General features: G+C 40.2%; 1 pseudogene; it reads right to left on the bottom strand.

Annotated features, from left to right (window-relative positions):
* Window positions 1-6,506: 6,506 nt before the first annotated feature.
* Window positions 6,507-10,741, bottom strand: LOC113609846 (heterogeneous nuclear ribonucleoprotein K-like; annotated as a pseudogene).
* Between the last annotated feature and the right edge of the window lie 332 nt (window positions 10,742-11,073).

Below are 11,073 nucleotides of genomic sequence, written 5' to 3'. Positions count from 1 at the left end.
GACTGAGGACAGAGAAGTCACAGGTCTCTGCTTTCCAGAAAATTACATTCTAAAGTTAAAGCTTACTGGAAGCTATTCTTGATTCTCACTTCCCTCAGGCTCTCCTCGTATTTCCTAAGTATTTCATTTTCAAGAAATTTCTAGTATTACACAGTGGTTCCAGCTCAGTTTTCACGCTGAGAAATGAGCTGACTCTCCACATTAATCAGTTAACTCCTGAAAACCAGCCAAACAAGTTATAAGAAATCCTGCGCCCTCAAGCCTTGCTCTGATTCAGACATAGCCATCAGTGAAGCTTAGGGTGTGATGTGAGCTGGTTCCCAGAACTATTGATATCCCTCAGCTGTGGACTCCGAGACCAATGTGCGGTAACGAGCTCGGGACAACTGGAGGGCTTCGTGCTGCAAAAAACAGTCTAAGCGCCACATCTACTCTGTGTGTGCCAAGTAATGCCAATTCACGAGTTGACACTGTCAACACCACTTGATACATTCACCATAAGCTGGAGGATCATTGACAAGCTGCCTCAAGTATGGTCATAGGAAAATTAGGAGGTATTCATTAACGCCAAGGCAAGGACTTTGTCTTATAACTTTGCCAAGTTAACATTGCATGAAATCGTGTATTTTGAGATTATTTTCAATGCAACATTTATTATACATCTCCTATGAACCAAGAAATGAGTCAACTTCTTGGAATACAAAGATTAATAAGACAGTCACTTCCAGTGAAGAACTCGTAATACAGTATTAGTGGAAGCAACAAATGTCCATGATATATTAATATAACAGGAGCAAAATTTGTCCTCTTTCCTCTCTGATTTCAAATTTAAATTTGATGTTAACCTAGTCCTTGTTTATAAATAAAAATGTAATTTTGCCTTCTTGGTCTTAGATTTTGAAGAGAGCAACAAAGATCATACTGTTTTCAACTTCTAGGTGAAAACTTTCAAAAAGCTTATGGCAATGCGATAAGAACTCTTTTACTGGAGACAAAATTTCCAAGATGCAAACTGAAGCCATTCTCAAGTAAAGAAATGAATCAGTTTGGGGGAACCAAACCTGCTGATGATTCCCTGTGGGCCAGTGTAATTGCCTAATTCAGAGATAGTCTCAACAATGAAGAAGGACAACTGTTAATGGTGTTTTAAAGACCTACGTTGTCAATACACTAGCATATCCCACTTTTCCCTGCTAAGAGGATCCTGATTTGACCTTGTGCTCTCCACAATGTGACAGTGTGAATTCTGCCCAGGGATGAATTATGAGAAATCTAAATCCATAATGATAATCCCATTCTTATTTGTCAGTGATTGGTTCAGGGTTTGACCTGTGATCTATTCCTGCTCAGTTAGATGACAGGGCAGTCAGCTAGGGAGTCTTCTAGATAGGACTTTTTTCCCTGATTAAATAGAGGTATATGATATACGCTGTCTTTCTATTAAGGGCATTGTCCTGTGTAGGTATGATACCTGTGCAGATATGATACTTGGAGTTTCCACAGTCATCATGGTGAAACACATTGTCAATGTGATAGGATCAGGAGAAACTTGATAACATGGTCAAGCAGCTGAGCCATTCCTAAAATCATTATTTCATGACTTCCTGTTACGTGAGATTATAATAAACAATTATTTATGCAAACAAGCAAAGTACTTTGTCCCAAACTCAAAGACAGCAAATAGGAAGGGCTGAGATTTCAAACCTAGATATAACTGACTCAAACGCCATTGGCTTGGTCAACTATGCCAGGCTAAAGAAGTAAAAAAAAAAAAAAGGAAGAAAGTAAAAAATGGACATTAAGTATCCTGGCTGTCTCCTTTAAAGGCACACCACTAACGTGGATATTCCTGTGCCATAGCCTGGACAAGTCCCAGATCTATTCAGGAGTTGCTGCTTTCTTTGTCAAAAGTCAAGGTCAGCTATGGGGCAGCTGGTAGCAGTCTGACCAGTGGAGTTTAGCCAAATGATCCTGGACAAGACAGTTCAGTTTAAAGCTGCTTTGTGGATTCAAATCTAAATCTCAGCAGTATCAACAATTCTTAAGTTTCCAGTGTAAACAAACACTGCCTGAATAAGCAATTCTTCTTGATTTTTAGTTGTGCATAAATTATCTTCTTTAAAAACTTTTCAGAGCAGTCAAATTCCTGAAGGTGTTCATGTGATGTCAATACTTTAACAATTTTTTTCCTGATAAAATTGTGAGTCATCTTGTACTGAAGACAGAGGTATATATTTTTCATAAGTCAAAGTTACTGATATTTTAAGAAGGGTAGATCAGTTTGAAACACTCCTGGAGAAAGAATAACATTCTCCTATCATGGATAAAAATGACAGTGGACTCAGAAGTAAAAGCAATTCCTAGGAGAAATGCAAATCAGATCCACAATGAGATATCGCCTCACTCCTGTTAGAAAGACCATCATCAAAAAGACAAGAGATAGGTGCTGGTGTGGATGTGGAGAAAAGGGAACCCACGTACACCGTTGGTGGGAATGTACATTGACACAGACACTATGGAAAAGAGTATGGAGATTCCTCCAAAACTTAAAAATGGAACTACCATATCGTCCAGCGCTTCCACTTCTGGGTATTTACCCAAAGAAACCAAAAACACTAATTTGAAAAGATATAGGCACACAAATGTTCATTGCAGCATTATTTACAATAGCCAAGACATGGAAACAACCTAAGTGTGCATCAGCAGATGAATGGATAAAGAAAATATAGTATACACACACACACACACACACACACACACACACACAGGAATGCTATTCAGCCATAAAAAAAGAAGGCAATCCTGCCATTTGTGACACCATGAATGGAGTTTGAGGACATTATGCTGAGTGAGAAAGACAAATACTATCTGGTATCACTCACACATAGAATCTTAAAAAAAAAAAATTCATAGAAAAAGAGAACAAATTTGTGATTACCAGATGCAGGGCGTAAGGGGTGGTGGAATTAGATGAAGGTTGTCCAAGTGTACAAACTTCCAGTTAAAAAACAAATATGCCCTAAGAATGTAATGTACAACACGATGACTACAGTTTACACTGCTGTATTGTACATTTGAAAGTTGAGTGTGGTTCCTAAAAGTTCTCATCAGAAGGAAAAAAATTGTTTGTACTTATATGAGGTGACAGATGTTAACTAAACATATTGTGGTAATTATTTCAAAATATAGGTATGTCAAGTCATTATGCTGTATACCAATAAAACTGAAGGGGAAATAAAGCTATTCCTAGGAAAGAGAAAGTATTTTTATAAAAGGCTTTTTTTTTCCCCAGACCTGGGTGGTGGCGGAAAGAGAAAGGAAAATAAGCATCTGAGTGTCTGGCTGCTCAAAGTGTGGTCCAGGAACAAGCAGCAATGGCATCGCCTAAAAGAGTACTGGAAATGCACAGGCTCAGGCCCCACCCCAGAGCTATAGGATCAGAACTTGCAAGTTAACTAGACCTCAGGTGACTCACACGCACATTATAGTTTGAGAAGCAACAGCTTAGAGCAATGATTCTCTAGCTTGGCTGCACTTCGAATTTTCTGCAGAACTTTAAAAAAACGCATGGCTGGATCCAACTCCCGGAACTTCTGATTTAATTGTTCTGGGTTACGGTTGGGGCAGTGAGGTTTTTCGAAGTTCCCAAGTAATTATAATGTGCTGCCAAGCACCGATTCAGTGGGCTGACAGCGGCATTCCAGTTTGTTTGTTCTCCTCAGTGACGCTAGGAAGTGTGTAAGTCTCTCAGTTTTAAACCTGAAGTGATGAGATCCTGTGACAAAAGAATGCTTTAGGATCAGATGTAGGACATTCAATAAGAAGTCCTAGAATTCTGAGTGTAGATGTGCTTTACTTTATATAATAGATCTTTCCTTATAACTTACATGTTCAATGAATCTTTATAAATAAGAATAATTTTTGTGCTCTTTACATCTATCATTCATTGTGCTAGACAATTCTTTTTTAATCATGCCATAAACTCTTACAAAGAAGGTATTATTGTCCTTCTTTCACAGATTTGGAAACTGAGGGCTCAGAGATGTTATCTTCCAAAGTCACGTAAGTTATTTTCCAAAGTCACACACCTGACAAACAGTGATGTCAGGATTTAAGGAGTGGTCTTTTTGTCTCCAAAGCTGATGTTCCTTCCCTTGATCTAATTGCTTCCATATACTTAAGCACAAGTCATATTCCAAATTCATCAAGTTTGTCATTTCTGTAAATACATAAGATAAATCATTTTGAAAAGCAAAGAGCTATTTGAAGGAATCGCCCTAATTCATCTACTTTAGACATTACGAGGTTTATATAGATTTTCCCAAAGGAATGTAGTCCAAGCTCCATCTTTAGCCCTCATTGGATGGGTTTTAAAACAAGTAACCAGGGTTACTTCACCTCCTTTCTTCTTGCTCTCCACTGTCCCACCTCACCACTAGCTTCAATTAAAATGAAATTAAAAAGTTGCAAGCCAAAAGAAAATTACTTTGCTATTGCCATATGCATATATTCAGCTATCTAATTACTTGAGCTGATGGAAGTAAGCAAGGAATAATCAAAACTTTATTGCCCTGTATGGGTGTAGCAGGCTTTCTGTGGTGATTTTCCTAACAAGAAACTATGGAGACCCAGTAAGATGCTGCTGGAACCCTGTATTCAAACCATTTAAGAATGAAATTTATACTGCAAAGGAAATTCCTTATCACGAATACTTGGTGGGGCTTTTTTTTTGGAGAATTTATAGCACAATATGCCACAACACATCACTTCTTTAGTACCAGACTGCTGGTCTCTGGGTCAAAGAACTGAGTTTACTTAAAATAAATTAGTCAATTGATAAAAATGCCCTAAGAATGGGAAGAAAAACCTCCAAAACATTCTGGACAGCCTGTGCATGCCCCAACAGAAAAAACAATGCCTTAGAGAGTCCATCAAATGGCTACTTCACCTGAAAATATATTGTTCCCAATACTTAGAAATTGGCAAGCACTATACTAAGTGCTGTATATGCATCATTTCACTGAAAACTCATAGCAGCTCTACAAAGAAGATTCTACTAATTTCATCTTACAAATGAAGGTGCGGAGGCAAGGAGAGGTTAAGCGACGTGCATAAAACCATACTGCTTGTAACTGTCGACCTAAGAATTGAATGACTACAAGCTGTCTAGATCCCATGTCTTTAGCCCAATACTGCCACTTAGAGGTAAAATGGGATATCACTTCAAAGATTTAAAATGGAAAGTCCTGGACAGGCCTGACCAGCATCTATTCCCTCTGTTCCTCCTACCCAATAGATCTCTGATTTTCCTTTAAGGAAATATCTGTAGTAACCATGGAGTAATCACGCAGTAACCGTGATGTGAAAGTGGACTTATCCATTTCCACAGTTCCAGTTGACGGTCAATCAGCCTATTCTCAAACCCCTTGCAACTATGGTCAATGTACCTTAGTTCAATCTGCCTGAAGAACAGGAAATAGCATTTGATATGTAAGAAGTGCCACTTTCTACCCTGGAAATGGACAAGGAAGCCTGTCGCCCCTTCGTGACCATGCATCTCTGTGACTGTGGGGTGACGTCTGGCTGGGGATAAAGCCAGAATGAAGAAACAGAACCAAGCTCTTAACCAAAACGTGTCTGATGTGGGATCGTCCTTTGGTTTTCAGTTACAAGAGCCAATAAATCCACATTATTGTTTAAATCCCATTGACTCAGGTTTTCTGCAACTGAAAGCTCTTCATTGATAAATAGACACCAACACTGTATATTCTGGTGTTTGAGATGACTTGAAATGAGGGATTTACTTTCTACATGCTATAGTTTTAATAAGGGCTTACTTGTGGACATCTTCCTGGGATAAAAGATATAGAATTATAACCAGACCCAAGCAGTAATCGGGGGCAGTTTGGGGGGAATTCAGCCGACTGTCTCACAGATGAATGGATAAAGAAGGTGTGGTAATATATACAATGGACTACTATTCAGCCATAAAAAGAAACGAAATTAAGTTATTTGTAGTGAGGTGGATGGACCTAGAGTCTGTCATACAGAGTGAAGTAAGTCAGAAAGGGAAAAACAAATACCGTATGCTAACATATATATATGGCATCTAAAAAAAATGGTTCTGAAGAACCTAGGGGCAGGACAGGAATAAAGACGCAGATGTAGAAAATGGGCTTGAAGACAAGGGGAGGGGGAAGGGTAAGCTGGGACGAGGTAAGAGAGTGGCATGGACATATATACACTACCAAATGTAAAATAGATAGCTAGTGGGAAGCAGCCACATAGCACAGGAAGATCAGCTCAGTGCTTTGTGACCACCTAGAGGGGTGGGATAGGGAGGGTGGGAGGGAGGGAGACGCAAGAGGGAGGGGATATGGGGATATATGTATATGTATAACTGACTCACTTTGTTATAAAGCAGAAACTAACACACCATTATAAAGCAATTATACTCCAATAAAGATGTTAAAAAAAAAGTCTTAAAAGAAATGACCACCAAAAACAGGTTCACTAAATTTATTTTAAAAATCATAAAACGTTTCTTACAAAAGAGCATTACGTTCTGCACACTGCTCTGAATAGAGGCCAGGGACATATGGACTATTGTTACTTTTCCTCCCTGTCCCACTCCCCCAAATGTTACAGTGGCCACAAAGCAAAGTGTTCACAATAATTACATGGGGGGATTTTTTTAAACCACCAACAATGAACAGAAATTAAAATTCACTCACTCTGCTGCTGTTTCAAAATTTCATTGTTCGTTTTTGCACACCCTCCCCCAACCCCCAACCCTATTTGTAAGGAACTCAAACAGTTCACCTGGTGAACTGCAAAGATTTCCCTACACCTCAAACACAGAACACCTATGAAACAGAGGAATGTTGGCTTTTTAAACAGAAGCAGATTAAAAAAAAAAAAAGATGCAGAACTCCTTCAGTTCTTCACTAGTCTTAGAAAAACTTTCCAGAATACTGCTTCACACTATAAAAAAGAAAAAAATATCTTGCATTAGAATCCTTCAACATCTGCATACTTCTTCACACTGTTCTGCAGCAAATACTGTGCATTCTGTATCTGGTCCTGTGTTCCTGTAATGGTAATGATCCGATCTTCGGACCCTTCTAAAGGCTCATCAATTTTGATCGAAGCTCCTGACTCATGACAGGTTTGTTTAATCCACTGACCACATTTGCCAATAATCGATCCAGCCAAATCTTTGGGAATAGTTACTTTTGTAGTAATAATAGGTCCACCAAGATCACCATATGAGCCACGACCCCCTGCATAGGGATAATCATGTCCAGAGCCACCCTGTGGTTCATAAGCCATCTGTCACTCTGATGGGCTCCATGTATCTACTGCAGAGTCCCAGGTTTCATCAGCACTGAAACCAACCATGCCATCATAATGGTCTCCAGGTCTCCCTCTTCTGTCATAGGCCATTAGCTCTCCTCCTCTAAGGGGTGGTGGTGGAGGAAGAAGAAGATTCTGAGCTCTGCCACCACCCCAGCCCCCTCGTCCAGGAGGAGGTCCTCAACGAGGGCTCATATCATCATAATCTTTTCTGGATGGAGGCATGGGACGCCCACCCCGACCTGGAGGCATTCTGTCAAAACTACCTCTTGCCCACATGGGAAATCCCAAGGGACGTCCACGGCAGTCATCAAACATTGTAAAACCACCATAATCTAAGAGTTTGATAGTTTCTGGCCTTACATTTAGGTCTTTAATCCATTTTGAGCTTATTTTTGTGTATGGTGTTAGGGAGTGATCTAACTTCATACTTTTACATGTAGCTGTCCAGTTTTCCCAGCACCACTTATTGAATAGGCTGTCCTTTCTCCACGGTACATTTCTGCCTCCTTTGTCAAAGATAAGGTGACCATATGTGCGTGGGTTTATCTCTGGGCTTTCTATCCTGTTCCATTGATCTATCTTTCTGTTTTTGTGCCAGTACCATACCGTTTTGATAACTGTAGCTTTGTAGTATAGTCTGAAGTCAGGGAGCCTGATTCCTCCAGTTCCTTCTTTCGTTCTCAAGATTGCTTTGGCTATTTGGGGTCTTTTGTGTTTCCATACAAATTGCAAAATTTTTTGTTCTAGTTCTGTGAAAAATGCCAGTGGTAGTTTGATAGGGATTGCATTGAATCTATAGATTGCTTTCGGTAGTAGAGTCATTTTCACAATGTTGATTCTTCCAATCCAAGAACATGGTATATCTCCCCATCTATTTGTATCATCTTTAATTTCTTTCATCAGTGTCTTATAATTTTCTGCATACAGATCTTTTGTCTCCTTAGGTAGGTTTATTCCTAGATATTTTATTCTTTTTGTTGCAATGGTAAATGGGAGTGTTTTCTTGATTTCACTTTCAGATTTTTCATCCACTCTATGACATAAATCACAGCAAGATTCTTTCTGACCCACCTCCTAGAGTAATGGAAATAAAAACAAGAGTAAACAAATGGGACCTAATGAAACTTAAAAGCTTTTGCGCAGCAAAGGAAACCATAAAGAAGACCAAAAGACAACCCTCAGAATGGGAGAAAATATTTGCAAATGAAGCAACTGACAAAGGATTGATCTCCAAAATTTATAAGCAGCTCATGCAGCTTAATAACAAAAAAACAAACAACCCAATCCAAAAATGGGCAGAAGACCTAAATAGACATTTCTCCAAAGAAGATATACAGAGTGCCAACAAACACATGAGAGAATGCTCAACATCACTAATCATTAGAGAAATGCAAATCAAAACTACAATGAGATATCATCTCACACCAGTCAGAATGGCCATCATCAAAAAATCTAGAAACAATAAATGCTGGAGAGGGTGTGGAGAAAAGGGAACCCTCTTACACTGTTGGTGGGAATGTAAATTGATACAGCCACTCTGGAGAACAGTATGGAGGTTCCTTAAAAAGCTACAAATAGAACTACCATATGACCCAGCAATCCCACTACTGGGCATATACCCTGAGAAAACCATAATTCAAAAAGAGTCATGTACCAAAATGTTCATTGCAGCTCTATTTACAATAGCCCAGAGATGGAAACAACCTAAGTGTCCATCATCAGATGAATGGATAAAGAAGATGTGGCACATATATACAATGGAATATTACTCAGCCATAAAAAGAGACGAAATTGAGCTATTTGTAATGAGGTGGATAGACCTAGAGTCTGTCATACAGAGTGAAGTAAGTCAGAAAGAGAGAGACAAATACCGTATGCTAACACATATATATGGAATTTTAAAAAAAAAATGTCATGAAAAACCTAGGGGTGAAACAGGAATAAAGACACAGACTTACTAGAGAATGGACTTGAGGCTATGGGGAGGGGGAAGTGTAAACGGTGACAAAGCGATAAAGAGGCATGGACATATATACACTACCAAACGTGAGGTAGATAGCTAGTGGGAAGCAGCCGCATAGCACAGGGAGATCAGCTCGGTGCTTTGTGACCGCCTGGAGGGGTGGGATAGGGAGGGTGGGAGGGAGGGAGACGCAAGCGGGAAGAGATATGGGAACATATGTATATATATAACTGATTCATTTTGTTGTGAAGCTGAAACTAACATACCATTGTAAAGCAATTATACTCCAATAAAGATGTTAAAAAAAAAAAAAAACCACCATAATCATAGGTTTCATCGTAAAAATTGGGATCATATGGCTGAGCACGTCCTTTGATGGGAGACTCTGATATAAGATCAAGGATGACCTTTATGCACTCTACAACCTTAAAAGGTTTTCCTCCGGTAAGAACTACTCTGTCAGTGGATTGAGGACAACATTCCTGGAAAAGCTTGATTGTTGTCTGAGTGGTCTCTCGAAGTTCTTTTTTTTTTTTTTTTTTTTGCACTATGTGGGTCTCTCACTGTTGTGGCCTCTCCCGTTGCGGAGCACAGGCTCTGGACGCACAGGCTCAGCGGCCATGGCTCACAGGCCCAGCCGCTCCGCGGCATGTGGGATCTTCCCCGACCGGGACACGAACCCGTGTCCCCTACATCGGCAGGTGGACTCTCAACCACTGCGCCACCAGGGAAGCCCTCTCGAAGTTCTTTGATTTTAGCACCTTTGACCCCAATAATTCCTCCAGCCAGACTCTGATGAATCAACAGTCTCAACTTGGCAGTCAAAGTTGCGTCCTTTATAGTGTTGGTAATTTAAGCATTCCACAGCATCAGATTCGAGCGGGAGCTGGCTGATTGCCGTGGCTGATGGCCACTGCAGGCCCTCTTCCAAGGTAGGGATGATTTTCTTCAGAATTTCTCTAAGTGTTTCAATATCAGCACTGATACTCAGTATGTGCTCGGGGCCACTGCTGTCTGGGACTGAAACACGGGCATTGCAGTCTGTATGGAGAGCCTTAATATTCTTGCCTCCTCTTCCAACCACTGCCCCAGCATTCCTGCTCTGAAACAGAGTGCGTAATTCAACCACCTCATCAGTGTTTCTAGATCTTTTAAAAGCTTGTTCCTCTTCCATATCTTCAGCAGGGTGTTTACCAAGTTCGCCACTGGTTTCGGTGTTGGGAAAGGCTTCCTCTGGCCGTTCAGTTTCCATTTTCTTGTATTAAAGGGACACACCAATCAGTTATTAAATATATCCTTGCAGGGCAGAACTGAAGTGTTCTGGGCGGGACCAACTGACACCTTAGTGCTGCAGTAGCTTGTAGGCCGCAGATAAGCGGGAAGTAGGCAAGACGTCGAGGTTAATGCAGCAGAGAAACAGAGGATAATGACACCTGCCGAGGAAAACAAGCTTTATTTTCTGAGAATTTGGAGCAAATGTTTTCCGTCATAGGTACCTTTTAGTCTAAGAACAGGAAATGATGTTGAGAAATAAAACATGACTGAAAGGATTGTTTCTCATTTTGTTCAAAACCGTTTCCTCTATGAACTTTTCCTCTAGGAATTCAAAGAATTACATAGATGGAGCATTACTCAGTCTCTCCACTGACCTCACTTATTGACAGTTGGGAATTTTGGCTTCCCCATGTCAGTACCCTGACACAGGCCTTTCTACTTATTCACCTGCAGGGAGTTGACTCAGAGGAAACCTC

The sequence above is a fragment of the Aethalodelphis obliquidens genome, unplaced genomic scaffold, assembly GCF_003676395.1.
Source record: "Aethalodelphis obliquidens isolate GAN/ISIS:26980383/991018 unplaced genomic scaffold, ASM367639v1 scaffold59, whole genome shotgun sequence".
Classification (NCBI taxonomy): Eukaryota; Metazoa; Chordata; class Mammalia; order Artiodactyla; family Delphinidae; genus Aethalodelphis; species Aethalodelphis obliquidens.
This window is presented reverse-complemented; position numbering and strand designations above follow the sequence as displayed.